Source organism: Apodemus sylvaticus, chromosome 9 (genome assembly GCF_947179515.1).
Source record: "Apodemus sylvaticus chromosome 9, mApoSyl1.1, whole genome shotgun sequence".
Taxonomy (NCBI): domain Eukaryota; kingdom Metazoa; phylum Chordata; class Mammalia; order Rodentia; family Muridae; genus Apodemus; species Apodemus sylvaticus.
This window is the reverse complement of record NC_067480.1, coordinates 110,989,576-111,008,176: the sequence shown is the minus strand read 5'-3', so window position 1 is coordinate 111,008,176 and position 18,601 is coordinate 110,989,576.

The following is an 18,601-nucleotide window of genomic DNA, read 5'->3' as shown; positions in this document are numbered from 1 at the left end:
GGAAGATACACATTTAATCTGAGCCACATCTTCTGGTGGCAGCCTATGGAAAGGACGTATGGAAGCTCTCTTCTCTTCTCTTCTCTTCTCTTCTCTTCTCTTCTCTTCTCTTCTCTTCTCTTCTCTTCTCTTCTCTTCTCCTCTTCTCTTCTCCTCTTCTTCTTCTTCTTCTTCTTCTTCTTCTTCTTCTTCTTCTTCTTCTTCTCTCTCTCTCTCTCTCTCTCTCTCTCTCTCTCTCTCTCTCTCTCTCTCTCTCTCTCTCTCTCTCTCTCCCCCTGCCTGCTTGTTCTCTCTCTTGCTAGCAACTCCACGCCTTCACTGACATGAGTGCCTATTTCTTCAGAATTCTGGCACATACTGAAGACCAGCTAAGACCCCAGCCTCAAGGACTTAGTAACTACTGGATTATTGAACTTTCCATTGATAGACAGCCATTGTTGGGCTAACTACCACAGCCTGTGAGCCATCCCAATAAGTCCCCTTTTATAGTCAGTCATAAGTTCTGTTCCTCTAGAGAGCCCTGAATAATACACACACATGCACACATAAATATACAATATACAATAAAAAGGAAAGAAAATGGCAGATTTGCAAACAAATTGCAAATGCAAACATCTTGAGAAGGAAAAATGCATACTCTTGTCTTTTATCTCTGAAAACTAATTATAAATTCCACTTTTAATAAGACAATTGTTGTTCAATACATATCAATGACATTTCATGGCCCTTACTGCAAATTAAAATGCTGTGACTTTTTTCTGCCTGGCCTCTGCAAAGCCAGATATCAGTGACTGGGAGACAGCTTTGATCAAGGAAAGTCAGATTTTTTTCAGTTCTCTTGCTCAGTCATATAGGAGCATAAAAATGGACCAGTGCTTATATAGACCCCAAGTCCTACATTATTTGTTAGTTGAAACAAACAAAGACAATTTCATGGGGTTCAAGCTTGTGTGCTTTGTGGAAAGCAGCTTTTAGAAGTCTATAAATTACTGTCCTGAAGTTTGTATGTGGGCAGACCCATGCTGACACAACGCTACTGCACACTTGGTGCCTACAGATTCGGGGCACAATCCTATTCACCAAAGCCATGACATCAGTAAAAATAAAATAAAAAATTCTGAGATCTTCCAATAGAAAGGCCCTGTGTGTGGAATCTCTCATCATGGGTTATAGAAGCAGCTTCCAAAAATTATTGCAATGTGGACTGCTAAGATCAGCATAAATAAAATAGAAAGAGAAGAAAAATAAGCAATCTGCTGGCATAGAACTTATCTATTGTCTAAGCAGTTGATAAAGTCTGACAAGTTAATTAAGTCACCTTTATTAAGGTTGCAAATCATGTGATGTGTCACTGGTGACACACTTGACTAAAGTGGACAATGTTGAAAAGAAAAATCCCTTGGAAAAATAGCAATTAAAAGTTCATGCCTTAAGAGTCCTGAATTTAAAAAATGTTTTTCTTTAAGACAAATTTTTAAGCCTTAAACCTCCCTAGAATGGTGGCAGCTGATCAGGAATTGCATAACACACTGAAATGGGGCCAGGAATAAATATTTCATAAAATAATACGAAGGTATCAATATTTAAAAGCCCTCACACTTTGCAAAATCCTTAATGCAACTTAGGTTTCTGTGCTGATGACATCTGGTTGATGCATTTCTTTCCAGGTATTTTATCAGATTAAGGCTATATGTTTATTATCTCAAGTCCTTCTTAACTGATTTCATTTTCAGGGTCAAAACTTTCCGAGAATAAGTGTTCTGGGATGTTCATTATTAATAGTGTTCCTCTCTCGTTAATAGTTTATGGCGAGCTTCTCAGAATATTATGAGACTGTAAAAATTCTATCCCAATAAACGTGTCTATAGCAATAAATTGAATATAACTTATAGTCTAGGAGTTTCTTAGTGATTTACACCCATCGTAACAAGCAGCTAACTGTAGGCTGTGTGGCCTAGTGGGGTGTAGCATATGGCTGCCTGTTTGCAGGTGCGGGGAATCAGAAACAGCCCTCTACATGGAGAAAATAATTACAAATTGAGAACGGAAAAGTCAACAGTTATTATTCCACTTCTTAACCTTTCTTAGGCACAGATCCTCCTCGCAGTGAACTTAAGTCTTCACAATGCTTCTTGGCTTGAATAGTAACCTAGAGCAGATTGTACCCTTGGCAGGTGACAGACAGGAGGGAGCATGGCATGGGCATGAGGGATTTGGGCACATGATCACTTGCTACATACAGGCACTGAACGATTTGTGTTTTTTTAAATTAAATAATTATTTTTATTTTGTTATTAAAATCCTATAATCATCGCTCATGTGGATCTGTCTATCTGTGTGTCTGTCCGACTCTCTGGCTAGCTGTCTGATTACATGTCTGTCAGTCTATGTATTTCAAGTCAAGGCTGTATACCAGAGGCTGGCCTTGGGCTCAATCAGTAGGTGACCTTGATCTTCTGACTTATCAGCCTCCCAGTGCTGTGATGACAGGCATGAATGGAACACCCATGTATGTGTGGGGAATCTGAGGCTTTGCACACATCTGAGGCTCTAACAGGTAAGATCCTCAACACCTAACTTTTTTGATTAATTAAACGAATAGTTGAAAATTGTATTTATGACAACCATCACATTTCCTTTGTATGCAATCAAAATCTCCTGGCTATAAAAATTCAGTTTAAAATATGAATGTAAAACGTGAAAAACTAAAGTTGCTCATGAGAATGACCCCGAAGGTTTAGGCCTGGTTGGAATGTTTGCATTGATGGTAACAGTAACTAAATGCTGAGTATTTTATACCCAGGTTTCATGTTCTTGGACATTTTCTTCAACATCATTCATGTCTGCACCTCCTGCTGAAATTTTCATCATAAACAATGGAAGTATTTTGAATGGTGACATTTAACTTTTGATTATTTCTGGGTAGGAACTAATTTTTTCTAGTCTAAGAAAATAAAAATATTTTTTTTCCATTTTAGAACTATTTGGCACGAGTTGGCATTCAATCTAAAATGCATAATTAGTAAGCATGAATAACAGTAAACAGGCTAGTTACTGAGGGAGAAATGGCCCAGAATATTCTAGAGAGACTTGCATAGTGTACCTTCTCAGTGTGAGCGCCAGTGATCCGAAGCTGCTGGCAAGCTGAACACCTTACCCACAGGTGAGAAATGAGAAATTTTAAGGCCTATTGAACACAGCATAATTTCACAGTGGGGCTGCACAAGTTTGTACGGCGCAGATGCCTCTGTAATCGCAGCCCATTGGACAAATGCACAGTATTCCATGCTCGGCAGTGTTCAGACAACGCTCACTCTGCACACATCACCCATCTCACAGCAACATGTAAGTGACTGAATAAGTGCAGCCACGTGAGAACAACCAAGTTAATTATGTTGGGGGAGGGGAGTCCTGCCTTCTTGCTTGGGGGAACTTTGAAGTCCTAAAGTATTTAAGGTAGTACACTTTAGAAATCGGTGTATAAATATTGAATAGAATATCGATGCCAATTTCAAATGTCAAAAACAAATACATTATTTAAGAAGTGAAATGCACATTTTAAATATAGGGAAAATGTGCAAGATAACTTTAAATCTACGATCTAGATTTTATTTGATTTTGTTAGAAACTAAGCAAAGGAGAGATCCTCTCTAGGCTCATGTTATAATATCCTGAATTTTCCTCTGTAGCTTCCTGCATAATAAAATATTCTCTAGTTATTTTACTATTCCAAAACTCTTATTTTTCAGAAAATGTAATCCAATCCTCACTTTACTAGAACATTTTATTGCGTTTTAAAGATTTTATGACTTACCACCTAAAAGTTCGTTATAAATGTATGACAATGTGGTGGTTAATTTTTAAAAGATGGCACCTGATCAAAAAATATTATAGAAGTCTTAGAAAGTATGATATAGTTCCAAGTTTAGGAAAGATACATTTGGTTGAAATAGCTCACCCAAAACTTTGGTTACAAAAGGAAACAGAGAAAGATTAGTCCAAGAAATTAATTTGATATATGTGTGAATCAACAATGACAACATGAAAAAGCGCGAATGTCCGAGAGCGAATCTTCAATTTGTAATAAGCAAGAAGCTCTTCTTCTTTGTATGTAGGTCTTATCTTTGTCCTCAGTGACAAGCACCTGTCCAAAATTGTTCTTGACACTCAATTGGCCAAGGTTTCTTCATGTCTTTGCTCATCCAAATGCGCCACAGCCACCTGACAAATCATTCCCATTCCTCAGCAGAAGGTGAGGAATAATGGGAATGACAAATTATAAGCAACCTATAAATATACAGCTATAAACACTAAGAGAGAAGGAGTCTAACTTTATTAATAACACATTTTGCATGTTTGCAGTAGAATTGTGCAAACTTGAATCTTTCCAGCTGTAGAGATAAGGCATACAAATCTTGGGTGGCTGGACTGGAGAGATGTCTCAGCCATTAAGAGCACTGACTGCTCTTTCAGAGGTCCTGAGTTTAATTCCCAGCAACCACATGGTAGCTCACAACCATTTGTAATGGGATTTGATGCCCTCTTCTGGTGTGTTTGAAGACAGCTTCATTGTACTCATATACATTAAATAAATCTTTAAAAAAAAATCTTGGGTCTCCTTTGAAGATTTAAGTACTTTGGAGTTTTAAGTACTTCCATTCTATCTTACCTTTGGTACCTTAGTAAGCAGTGGCCCTCATTCAGAAGACATTGAGTGATTGTAAAGTGATTTGTTCTTCAGAGATTCCTTTATTGAAAGTTGAGTTCCCAGGAAGACTGTGTTGGATATAGAAACTTTGCAAGGTGGAATCTAGTTCTTACATCCATCAGTCTTGAGAGGGATTGTCAGACCCAAGGCCAAGCTGTACTGCTGTGTGATTGCTTGCCCACCCCTGGGCATACTCAGGCCAAGATGTGGTCCACCACGTGGTCTCAACAGAGGCTGAATCAAAGGAACTTCCTAACCTTGGGCCTTGTGCCGCCCCAGTTATGTGTTGAAAAGAAACCTCTTGTATTCATAAATTACCTGCATAGGAACTTTCTGGAAGAGATATCAAAAGGCAGAAAGGCTCCCACCCTACAGATATGTCGGTGTTTGTGGTGATGTGGTGTGGTGCGCGAGCCAGCTCCTCCCAGGCTACGGCAACCCCCGTGCTGTTCCTCTAACCTCCTCTGTGTTCCTTCCTGGCAGTCCCTTCATTTTGGCTCAGTTGTAATCTGCTTCCATCAGCTCAGTTTCTCTCTTCCTCAGCTTCATTTTCAATTCCTCCTCATTTTCTCTTCAAGTCCACATATCTGTTTAAGTGCATACATCATGACTGAAGTGGGTACTTACATCAAGTCAGTGAGTGTGTACTTGAGAAAGAAACTGCAGCCTCTAATTTGCTAGAAAAGAAACTCAGGGTTTGTTTGAGGTTTTTTTGTTTGTTTTGTTTTTGATTTGGTTTGGGTTTGGGTTTGGGTTTGGGTTTGAGTGTTTGGGTTTAGGCTTTGGTTTGGGTTTGGGTTTGGGTTTGGGCTTGGGTTTGGGTTTGAGTTTGGGTTTTTTTTTTTTTTTTTTTTTTATGCTAAGGGCATTGTGTAACCTAACATTGGAATTAGAGTGCACAAATGACATCACTGTGTGTGTATGTGTGTGTGTGTGTGTGTGTGTGTGTGTGACAAAACACTTTAAAAATAGTTAATAGCATCAAAGGAGACAGCCTAATGAAAGCACTGCCTTCTTGATGCCCTATTATCACCAAATGTAGCGAAAGTCACCGACCTTAGGTCTAAACTGAACTTAAAGTGCCCAAGCCTATTCAAGAATTCCAATAACCTTTCCAGAACTGCACACATTTCCAATAGCATCCAAGAGGATCTGGGGACTTCAGAACTATGGGCACAGGGAAGACCCAAGAAGCAGAGGGACAGCCAGTCAAAAGCTGAAGACCATGGCCCGGCAGAGCTGGTGAGAAAGCCCACAGCAGACAGATGGGGCGTTCAGGAGGTAAGTGGGTTCATAGCTGTCCTCGTTAGCTGTTACAGGGCTCAGACAATAAGTGTTTCCATAGTGACGCTTCACACTAATTTGTTGAATAACTTAACATTTTCTTCTCCTCTGCAGCTTTCTCTCGCAAGTATTTTGAGTCATCTCCCCTTTTAAACTTTCAAATTAACTTTTCCAGAGCCACAATCATCTATGCCCACGTGTAAGATGAGTACTGGTGGATCCAAATCTAGCTTTTATCAGTGACCTTGGGAACAGATGAAAGGTTTCCCTTGAAAAAGCCACTCTCAAACTGGAAGCAGCACCCATAAAGGTTACATTTAAAATTTTATTTTAAAATGATATATTATTTAAGATTGTCTTTAAAGTTATACTTAAAAAGTAACATATGTCATTATTAATAAGCAAATTATTAAAAAGTTAATATAGCAGAGAAACAAAATTCAATTTCATATTGGAAAATCTTATTTCTGAATGAGTTTATGCGGCATATAATTGATATGATGATATCAAATCTCAAAGGGAGGCGTGGATCCAAGGATATTGACTGTCTGCACTCAAGTGACGTTTGTTATATGCACCATTTGTATAGCCGGCCAGGAGGAAGGCATGCCAGAAGTAAACCCTGCACAACTGGTTTGAAAATGTTATCATTTTACATTTTATATTATTAAGATTTTTTTAATGTGACTCAGCGGAATCTTACAAAAATTTCAGGGGAAATTGTACTTAATCTTTCTTTCTTTCTTTCCTCCTTCCTTCCTTCTTTCTTTCTTTCTTTCTTTTTTTTTTTTTTTTTTTTTTTTTTGCCCCTGAAAGCGTCATTGGGTTTCCAAGTCATGAGCTAAACTTTACTCTTGTATATGTTGTGTGCAGATTGATCTCACAGATTTTCAAGTCGCTACCCTCCTGCCTTACTGTAAAAATCCTATTTCTTAGCACATTTATTTGACATGTACGTGGCATGCCAGTGCTAAATCACAGGGGCAGGCCTAGATTCAAAGATATTTTTTGCATGCACCTGCGTATAAAAGCTGCCATTGTGGGAGGAATTTGGCTCCATCTCACACACAGGACATTGCCTCTCCACTGTTCCCTTGGTCTGAGAAATGCAGCATGCTCCCACAGTCCAAATTCTGGTTATTTTGGGACTTATCAGCCGTATTTGGAACTAGGATCTGAGATTAAACCCCAAAGTCTCTCAGTTTAAAGCCTCATTGTGACTTAGTCTTGGAGGTTGGGAGTGTTGATGTGAAAGAGTCCCACTGCCGGGGGTTAAGAATTTTCTAGAGAGGGCTCTGCTACTATTCTCTAAGTCAGCATCTCTTTGAATGAGTTTTAAACCACAGTCTGTTGAACCCAGCCAGGGTAGACAAAGAAAAGAAAGGACAGCATTATGTGTTGTCTTCATGTGACAGTGTTTCGGCTTCAACAGCATCAACCTCATACAGGAATAACCTTGAAATGAGTGCGTGGACGTAAACATTTCTTTTATTCATCAGATAATAACGATTCAACTTTTACTAAACCCAGGCCATCTTCGACGGTCTGGAGAATCTGAACAGTATGGATCCCTGCCTCCAGGAAATGTCTGTTCTGCACAGGGACATGAGAGGAGCTTGTTCAAGTTCAGAACCCTTTCCCCAGTGATAACCAGTCATTAAATTGCTCTCCTGCCTCCTGGAGGGTTTCTTACACCGAGCCTTTCGTGTTGACCTTGAGAAGGACCAATGTGCTGTAGAGACTTTACAGCAACACTTCCAATCCAAATTGACTCATACAAAGTCTAAAAGGATGTCAGGAAACTGAGTCAAATTCCATCGGTGCGTGGAGCATGAGGTGGGAGTCTAAGACACAACTTTGTTTATTGTGAAGGGTTTCAGTTCCTTTTCCATCCACTATGAGATCCAATAACTCCAAGGATGTTAGGAATACTGTATGAAAATCCAAAAATCCAACGGTAGCAACACTCATGTTTCAGCAAATTTGAATGCACCGTCTTTTAGAAACCATCTTTATTAACGAAGAGCACAGGCAATCATCTGTATGTAAATGTATTTTTTTATCCCCTGTTAATTGTCCTCCCCCGAGGAATACTGCCTCAGTCTGCTAACCTAGGCCGAATCCTGGAAGACTGTGGCCTCCAAAGGATCTCATCTTGGCCTCGTATGATTTCAGCCTCTGATACTTACTGCTAAATAAGCAAGTTCATTCCTTCTTAGCTCTTTCTGATCTCTGGCTGGCTGATCAACTCAGCTGTTCTAATTCAAACGCCTCCAACCAAGCTGACTGATTCAGTCTGGCTTCTCTCTCGGCCTCTGACGTTTATTCTGCTTGGCCTTAAACTAACTTTGTCAATCTGCCCTAATCTTTCGGTTCATTCTCATTCTCTGACTTGCTCTGTCTTCACCTTTGTCTATCTTGTTCTCTCCATGCAACCTGTCTCTGTACCACTGTGCCAATAAAACTGCCTCCTTCCTCTCTCTCTCTCTCTCCACTGTTCCCTTAAGTAGCTTCCCTTTCCTCTCCGTTCTCCTGAGAGTCAGGCATAGCCTCTTCCGTCAGATCTCTCTGATTCTAACATTGTCTGCCATTCAGCTAGACATCACATTCAAACATGGGTGCTTCCTTTTCCAAACTGACTTTACCATCATGATTTGGGATTAAAGGTGTGTGCTAAGGGCATGTCTGTATTCCATCCAGAGGGATTAAAGGTGTGTGCTAAGGCTGAGCCCCACAACTAGAAACAGCTTTTGTCAGTAAACAACACAATCTCGGAGTTGACAGTGTGATCAAATGTCCTGCAACATCTGTGTGATGGTCTCAGGCTGTGAGGATTGCTTTCTTATTCTCACTGGTTCTGAGGATTACTTTCCTATTTACACAGAACAGTTTCTGCCACCCATTAATTATATTAACGGATACTTATTTAAGAAAAGAATACATAATATAAATTTAGGTTTTCAGGAGAAATGTGTATATGTGTGTGTATGACTGTGTGACTGTGTATGTGCGTATGTATGTGAGTGTGTGTGTGTGTGTGTGTGTGTGTGTGTGTGTGTGTGTGAAAGAGAGAGAGAGAGAGAGAGAACCCAAGAGGTAGGGATTTTCTGAAAATGCATCTAAGCAAACAGTTTGGAGCTAGGCAGCAGTTTGTATGTGTGTGCACGTGTCTGTGTGTCTGTGTGTGTCTGTGTTTATATTTTCTTTTTAAAACAATATACCCATGGTAGTCTAAGAACAATTAAGACTTTATATTATATTGTATTTTAATGCATTAAGACCTATTCTATCCTTAAAGTGGAGATACTTTATATCCTAGATTTCAACCAATAGAATGTTTCATTTGATGCTTTAAAATCATGTTATGTTTATTCATCTGGGTGATTAAGCACACAAATGTCATGCCAAGCATGCAGAGGTGGAGGAGCACCTGCAATATTTGTTCTCTTCTGGTAGGATGTCGGTTCAGAGATAAAGCTCAGGTCACTGACTTGGGTTAAGCACCTTTACGTATTGAACCATATCACAGGCTCTGGGGTTAGATATTTACTTGACAAAGAAAGTCTGGATAGTATTCTGTTTTTAAATAAAATTCTCTTAAATTTAAATGTTTCTGAATTTATGGGGGAAACCCTGCAACTCTAAATATTACATATCACGGATGTTTTTTATTCCATTAAGTAATAGATGAGGCTAAACAGAAACAATTTTTTAAAAATTAAATGAACAAACTATTTGTCCTGCACTGCAGATAGGAGTGTGTATGGGTATGTGAGAGTGTGTGAGTGTGTGTGTATGTGTGTGAGTGTTTTTATGTGTGTATTTGTGTATGTATATGTATGTGTGTAAGAGAATGTTTGTATATATATGAGTGTGTATGTGTTTGAGTGTGTATGTGTATGAGTGTGTGTGTGTGTAAATGTGTATGTGTATATGTGTGTGTGTATGACTGTGTGACTATGAGTGTGTGAGTGTGTATGTGCATATGTATGTGTGTGTGTGTGTGAGAGAGAGAGAGAGAGAGAGAGAGAGAGAGAGAGCCCCCAAGAGGAAAGGATTTTCTGAAAATGCACCTAAGCAAACAGTTTGGAGCTAGGCAATAAAACTTCCTCTCTTAGGGTTCAAAGACACTGGATCTGGGGTGCTATTAGCTTTGTTTCCTCTAAATGCAGAAGCTAAAAGAACGGGCCTTAGATAAGTAATTTTTTAAAATGACTTAATTTTATTGTTTTGTGTAAAGATTCTGAGAATTCCTTAACTCAGTATAATCTAATTACAGCTTGCTTTCTCTGCAGGGCAAATGTATTACCCTATTCTCAAGTGACTTTTTGATTGCTTACCTCTGTGGCTACTGCAGTGCTGGATGACAGCCCGGCCACTTCTTTCCTTTCAGTCATGTCTGCATTGGGTGTTGAATGTTGTTGTGGATTTGATATCACAGCACTTCATACTGATTATAGACTGGCAAATAGGATGTAATATTATCGCACAGGTGATGTGGTTATATTCACAGAACAAATTCAGACAAAAACATAGCTTTGTGAAGGAGTCCTTACTAGTTACTAACATATAAAGAAGGTTTTACTTTCCAACTCCTTGTGTTTTCAACCATTTCAGAGTACAGGGGAATCCCAACACTTCTAGCTACTTCTGCCTTACGCTACATCTCATAGATAATTGTCATCGTAATTTCAAAGTCTATATTTTAACTCTGTGAATGTGCACTGTATTCAGTGCTTCTCTTGGTGTGTCTCTGTCTCTGTCTCTGTCTCTCTCTCTCTCTCTCTGTGTGTGTGTGTGTGTGTGTGTGTGTTTCCCTCTCCTTTTCTCTCTTCCTCAAACTTAATGGTTTCTTGGGGGTGATAAGGAGACTAAACTGTTCCTCTTACAGCAAAACTCTTCAGTTCATTGTTTTCTATAAGTATAGAATAGAGTTTATATAGGGGAGGGGGAGGGGAGTTAAGGTAACAGAGGCAGAGAAAGGCAGAGAAAGGGAGAGGGTAGAGAAGTAGAGGCCGGCCATGACCATGTGGAGGGGGGAAAGGGAAGAGGGAAAGGAAGAGCCCAAGAGGGAACAAGAGGATAAGCTGCCTCTTCCGGTCTGATCTGTCTCCTCTCTTTTACACCTGTGGTATATGACCCTCCACACACATTTCATGTTCTTGGAGACAAGTGCCATGGCACAAAGTCTCCTGACCCTCCTGCCAGCACCCTTTGCACCTGGTCTTCTGTCCTTTCTTTTCGGGCTCACGTGGGAAGGCCAAGGCTTCGGCGAGAAGCTTTAGTGAAGCTGTAGCCTAGGGCCGGAGAGAAGCCGGGGACCCGGGACCGGGGTGCAGGGCCTGGGTGCCGCCCGGCCTGCCACCTGCAGCTGCCACCTGTTCCTGCTCCAGTGACTTCTCAATATTATATTAGACCCAGCTGGGGTCATGGGCCACAGGGACTTCCTGGCTTCCAATTACTCAAGGGTATCTTTATCCTTAAGCTACTGTTTTCCTTTTTCAATTAAATTTGCTACCTTTATTTTTTAAGTTAACAGTGGGTAATGAATGTGGCTGAGCTTCTGTTGATTTTTTTTCCTCCTCTTTTTAGTTAAAGATAGAAAGCCAAAAGTTAGTCAGTTTTGTAGACGGTGGGTCAGAGAGCCTTTGGGGGAAAATGTTAAAACTTCATTCCAACTGTGCAAACAAAACCTGAACTTGTTCTTTCCTATGCTGTGTAGACGTCAGCAAGAAGTCAACTTCTTCAGTATTGACTTCATCTGCAGATCTCTCTTTCCCCCATCTTCCTAGGACCGGAGTCTCACCATCAGCACAGAAAACACCTGATGTATGCTATGAGATAATTTTTAATTTCTATTTTACGAGAAGCCTTTGATCAGAAAAATCAGAACTTCTCTATTAAGCGCTTTGAACTACACAGAGAGAGCAATGGTCCAGCTGACTTTTATTATTTTGGGACAAAGCATTAAGGGATACAGCATGCATTCTTAAGAGTTCTCTCTGAAAACTCGTTACATGAATTTTCCATGATTGTGCTTCTGACTGGGGATGGGAAGAACAGTCAATATTCACATAAGAGAAAAAAAAACAGACAAAAATACAGAGAAACCCTAAAGAGGTCTGAAATTGATTCAATCCCAATACATATGAGATCACCTAGGAGTTGAATAGCAAACGAGGCAGCTGTGTAGCCTAACAAGGAGGTGATGTCTTCCACTTAAAGAACCCAACGTTGTTGCAAATTGGGTTGGAATTCCCTGCTAAGTGCAACTTGGGTTTGGAGACCTGTGAGGTGCGAGGCCACACACCACAGGGCTTTGCTAGGAGCCAGGCTCCCACCCTCTGTCACTGTCTTTCTAGGCCGAAGCTTTGCTTCACTTGGATGAAAGCATTATTTGACCTTACCAATGTGGCTATGCAAAGAAGTGCTTTTCTCTACCAGGGACTCTCACTAACAGCATCTCACTGTGTGCACTGCATCTGCATTAAAGCACAGCCACCTGGCGCTGACTCAAGCTGAATGAGGGAAGAGGATCAAAACTTGTTTTTTATTTTAATCAAAGACACCTGGTTTGGGAGGGTTATCTTTTTTTTTTTTTTTTTTTTTTTTGCCTCCAAGTGATTCTGATATTTTTTTCTCTCTCTGTCATATTTTTGAAAAGGACATTATATTCCTACAAAATGCACTGTTCTCCTTTACCCCCCCCACCAGAAAAAGGAAAAAAAGAGAATAAAAGAGAGAAAAGGAAAAGAAACAATATGTATTCCTGTGAGGGCTACAGCTTAAAGCAATTCATTCACAGAGTATATAAGCATTTATTGGTACAAAACCTGCAACATGAGGGTTTTTTTTTTTTGTTTTTGTTTTTGTTTTTTGTTTTTTGTTTTGTGTATGTGTGTGTGTTAAAATTTAGCAGTGTTTTCTCAAATCTTCAAAGCTTGCCTTGATGGTGTGCTGGATGCTGGAGTAATTGAACCACTCGGGCTTTTTACATAGGGACATCTTATCTCTCTTTCATTTCCCAGGCTGCGGCTTCCTTTCCATTGCCGTGAAATCCGTGTACTCACTTTAGAAGCCCTCCTGAACAAGCTTGCTTCTAAGTTTCACAGAGCCCTTAGCACGATTTGAATACGAAAGAGATACTGAATAAAAAGCTTTAATCTCTTGTCTGTGCTCCTGCTTCTCGCCTCCCTTCATCTCCTCCTCTTCCAAGGGCTTTTCTATGTGAGTAAACTGAACATTTTCTGTTTAAAGTGAAGTGTAACGCTGAAGAAGATGCCTTCTGGAGGCTGGGATGGGGGGTGCCGCTCCTGCAAATCTCTTCTGTCAGATTGGAGCTGCACTTGTGAGCCGTGGTGCTTTCTGTTAAGGTTTTACAGTACAAGATTAGCAAAGAGCTCTCAGTGAACAAAAATCACTCAATTCGCAGAATATACAGGGAGTATCAAATGTGCCCTCCACCTCAAATACTGTGGGGCTCTCTCCTCTGATACCTCTTCCCCTCGGTGAGTTGGAACTGCTTGAAAGGATTTTCTGTTCTCTGGTCTCTTGTCAATTTGAATGCCAGGAAATGAGCCCCCTTTGTAAGATTAATTAATAGCAGGAGCGGATCGGCCGAGCCCAATCGCCACTCAACGGAGCTGTAATTGCTACTTTGTGGAAAGGAAAGGGAAAAAAAAAGTTTGGGTTGCCGTTTAAGAAGAGGGTTTAAGGAAAGTTCTTTGAACTAGAGGTCTCAGTGCACTGGATTAAGGCAAGAAGCAAGGAGGCCTTTGAAGTTTGCTAAGAGGTTTTGGAGGGGGGAAAGTTGGGTGGCAAAGGAGAGCTGGCAACATCAAACGCTCTCTCTCTCTCTGCTGGCTCCTCACCTGCTTGCTGGCCAAGGGGACCTGCGGCAGCACCGCTTGGCCGGCTGCGGACCGGGCAAGATTGCATGCCCCGGCAAGAATGCACAATAGAGGAGCAATGTAGGTTCCTAGCTCAGGACAGAGAGGCTCAGCTGCTTGGCTCTGCTCCTGACAGTGCACTCGGAAGAGCTGCACAGGAGGCCATAGATAGCCCACACTGGTTCCTCAGGCTTTCCAATACCGCTCTCCCTCCGAGGATCTTCAAAGCCACTTTAAAAACTTCCTCTGCTTATCACTTAGCAAAAATGTATTGATAAGAAAGGCTGGAATTCTTGCTAGAGGCATCTCTGCCCCATGTCTGGAAACAGGAATTAGCATATGCCATGTATTCTCAGCAGGGACAATGTCGCCCCCTAAGGGGGTGAAACTGATTCTTGGGCGGGTGGATCAGGGTAGTAAAACACAGTCTTAGATATTGGGACCCTGGTGGTTTCCAGAGGAATAAATACCATACAGTCACATCAACAGATAGAGCAAGAATAATGGGAACCTAGAAAATGCTGCCAGTTTCCTTAACGGTTTCAGTTAAAATCAAACACACTGAAGATCACCCACGACGGCAGAGTCTGTAACAAAATGTACCATGAATTTCACCACACTTGGGTTGTGAACTGGCTGTAAGTAACTCCAGCAGATATACCTCATATTTCATTACATATATTGTGATAGATTAAAAAGTTCCCCAGACTTTCATTGAGATTCCTGATAGATTTTAATTCCCACTACTACAAATTATCTATAAACTCAGACTTTTATGACTAATTTTGTTTTGGAGAAAAAATAATCAAATTCATTTATTTGGGTATTTTTGACTACATTATAAAATATTTTATGCTCTAAATTCAGAACTTGCAAAATAACCTAGCAGATTAAAATGGCTGTTAATATAAACTCACGGGTAGAGAATTTGCCTAGAATATGTGCACCCCTCGATTCCATCCTCAATCCTGCAATTAAATTATATAAACTAAATATATAAATATATAATATATAAATTAAAATATATAAAATATAATATGACCTGAAATATTTGTTGTGTTAGCATAATTTATTCCACCCATTCAAACTCTGTTGTATAACTTGTCATATTTATTACCTTAAGTATTCATTTCAAGCAAAAATTTAAGGGTTTTGTTTGTTTTTGTTTGTTTGAGGAAAGACATCATCAAAGTAATCCACCAAACAACAAACTAACAGAAATCCAGGATTACTTTGGTGTTTATTAGCTAATTGGGTTGTTTTAGATGGTTTATTAATTTAAATTCAAGGATTTAGCTTTCATTTTTAAGACTTCACTACCAAATAAAGTTGCAATTTAACAAAATGTGTGCGGATTTTTTTTGGTGGCATACTTCAATAGTGAGAAAATACTGAGTTTTTGTTTTGAATACATAATAATGCTGTCTTGTCCTCCAATATAGTAACAAGGAGTACTTAAAAGATGGAGAACCAATCAGGACTGGAGTGAACAAGCAGAATCTTTTCTATCCATGTTTGGGGCACCTTTGCTGTTTGGAGATTTTAGTTCTCTACTGGCTGAGTGAAACTTCGGGTATGCTCACCCTAAAATTTTTCCCACCCAGCATAATGTAGCACTGTAGAAGGAAGCCTTCTCTTTCCCAATGGATTCAGTCCACTGCACTCTGGAACAGCACAGCACACACACAATTGAGTGCCCATCTCAGCGAAAGAGACGTGTGACATTTCCAGACTCCTAACTGACTCCATCCCCACATCGGACTGTAACAGCAGCTTGGCCTAGCCCTGCTCTCAGCCACAGTGAGCAATCAATAAACAATGTTGACTGAACCAGGACTGGAACACCCACCACTCCAGGCCTGGGCTCAGAAGCCTCGTTCACAGAACCATCTGGGGGGACCTGCCATTTTGAAAGTTTTACAAACATTTTTCATACAATGAGTGTGTGAATGGAGTAAGATGTTATTATGAGTCCATTTCTAGAAGGTCCCAATCCCCTACCCTTCTGAGCTCGCCAGAACATGTCTCTTTCTCAGGAATCTTCATACCTGATGGTTCACTTTACTTACACGGAGGAAAGCAGCTCCACTTTACCTAGAACTGGAAGTGTGTACACACAATGATCCGTGCAATATAAAAGACTTGGAAGAATATATTTTTGGTACAATATTGCTTATCCCCAAGTCTACTAGCTGTCAAAAGCTGTATATAATTACACTCATTAAGAAAAACAGGCATATATTCAATTACCTCCCTGCTGCCAATGCAGGAAACAAAATAGTTTCCTTTTTTATTATATCAGATATCTTGGTTTATGCCATGCATGCTAAAGTAACCACTCCTTGAGGCTTGGAACTGCAGCATTTCCAGGATATCTGGAGGATTATAATTGCACGCACACATCAATTATGGATTGGACTCGGCATTTTTAGATACACTCCCAGATCGCAAAGACAGAACAATGGTCTCCAGGCATTTCTGGGCCAGTTTGATTACAGGTGTAATACAGGCAGCCTTGTTAGTTCTTCCTGATGAGAGCTTCCTTTCCCTGGTGGGGATCTGAGGGAGGAACTGACCACTGCCTTACACTAGCAATTCCTTCCCCTCCCCCAGGGCTGCTTTAATGAGCCCCTTGGACATGGCCAAAGGCAATCTTGTTCTCCAGCCCAGTGAGGTGAAAAGCTAATGCGTAACCTACCGGACAAGCAATAATTAATAAGGTGTCTTTGATTTATCTCCATTCATTAACAAAGTTACAAGTTTGGGGGTCTTAAGGAGCATTGGTTACCCTATGATTTTCATTTACAAGTATTGAATGAAATATCCATGCCAAGGTACGTTAAAAAAAAAATTAACTCACAAGGAAAATAAATGAACGTGGAATACTAATTGGGAGAGAGGAACTGACAGATACTGCGAAAGATTGATTTTAGGGAAAATGGAGAAATCTGTTTTGTGTTTATTTTAAGGACAGGAAATGAATACTGATTAGTAATGTATAGGCGGTTGCGAGGTACAGCATTTGGTAATGTTTTTGCTGGATATTTGATTTGTCTAAGTTTTTCCCAGATTTGAGATCGGATGCCAGTTATCAGAGTTAGTTTTTTGGTTTAATAGTTAGTTGGACTTCCTTGAATACATGGCTCTTAAATCATGAGCATTTGCTGTGCCTTCCTGTGGGAAAATAATCCAAGAACAAATGTTATATTACCCCAGAAAGACATGCCTTCTAGAAGTCGGCAAAAAGCTGCGAGGAGGGGGTTAAACTTCTTTTGGCTTAGTTTTTACTAAGAAATCACTCTGAGTTTTTAACAGATATTACCCATTTGGACCCACAGGGGTGTTGGAGTGCTACAGCTCTTTCCTCCTATGTGTCGTGTGGAAATCTATTTATCCAGCTCTCCACCTGTGGATCTAGTGAGCCTACCCATTTGAGGGTACATCTGCCTAGGATGAGAGCAAAGCAAAACAAACAACAAACAATCAGAAAACAAATGTACTTTCCAAAACAAGAATGAGTAAAAGATGTGTTACAGTAGCCCTCTGAGAACAGAAGGTATGAGCTACTCAGCTAGCACAGTAAAGTACTCCCCCTCCTCCCCCTTCTCTTCTCCCTCCTCTTCCCACTCCTCCCACTCCTCCTTCTCTCCCTTCTCCCACTCCTCCTCCTTCTCTCCCTCTCCCACTGCTCCTTCTTCTCTCCCTTCTCCCACTCCTCCTCCTATTCTCCCTCCTCCCACTCCTCCTCCTTCTCTCCCTTCTCCCACTCCTCCTCCTTCTCTCCCTCCTCCCACTCCTCCTCCTATTCTTTCTCCTCCCACTCCTCCTCCTTCTCTCCCTCCTCCCACTCCTCCTCCTATTCTTTCTCCTCCCACTCCTCCTCCTATTCTTTCTCCTCCCACTCCTCCTCCTTCTCTCCCTCCTCCCACTCCTCCTCCTATTCTTTCTCCTCCCACTCCTCCTCCTTCTCTCCCTCCTCCCACTCCTCCTCCTATTCTTTCTCCTCCCACTCCTCCTCCTTCTCTCTCTCCTCCCATTCCTTCTTCTCTGCCTCCTCTCACTCCTCCTCTCCCTCTTCTTTCTCTCCCTCCCCTCCTCCTCTGAGGGGGGGGAGTGTTAGGGCTCTCAGCTCATTTTCATTTGTTGTTCTCTCATTTCTTGTTAAGGGTCTGTCTCTATAGCACAAAAAGAGGTGACCATGGGAGGTAGCTTGGGACTCAGGCTGAGTCTAGCTGTTTCCCTAATAAGTTTTGCCAGGACACATAGGTTCTGTGAATAAATTTGGAGAACAGCACGACTGCTGCCAGGACTGTCTACCAAATGCACAGGCTGGTGTCCATCCTCCGAGCCTTCTCAGAAGTTTGGCAAGTGAAGTCGTGACGCTGTAGTGACATCTAAAGGTGGACTCCTCTGACTGTGTCTCCCTTTAGACAGCTTTGCTTCCTGCTTCTAATGATGGCTTCTGACTAACTTCCCCAAAACCTACAGGAAACAGCTCTAATTCAGATCTCATTTTTCCATCTCTATGGCTGGGAATGGAGGTTTCTTCATTCCAATGAATGGAGCCATTCCAATGAATGGCTCTCTTGTGACTTGTATCCGGTTGTTTTTATTACTACTGCAAACTGTCTTCTCCAACATTTATTATTGTCTGGCCCCTGTCTTGAGGCTAAAGCAGGCTAAAGAGTGTAAAGCACAATCCTGTCCCTGTGCCAGTGCA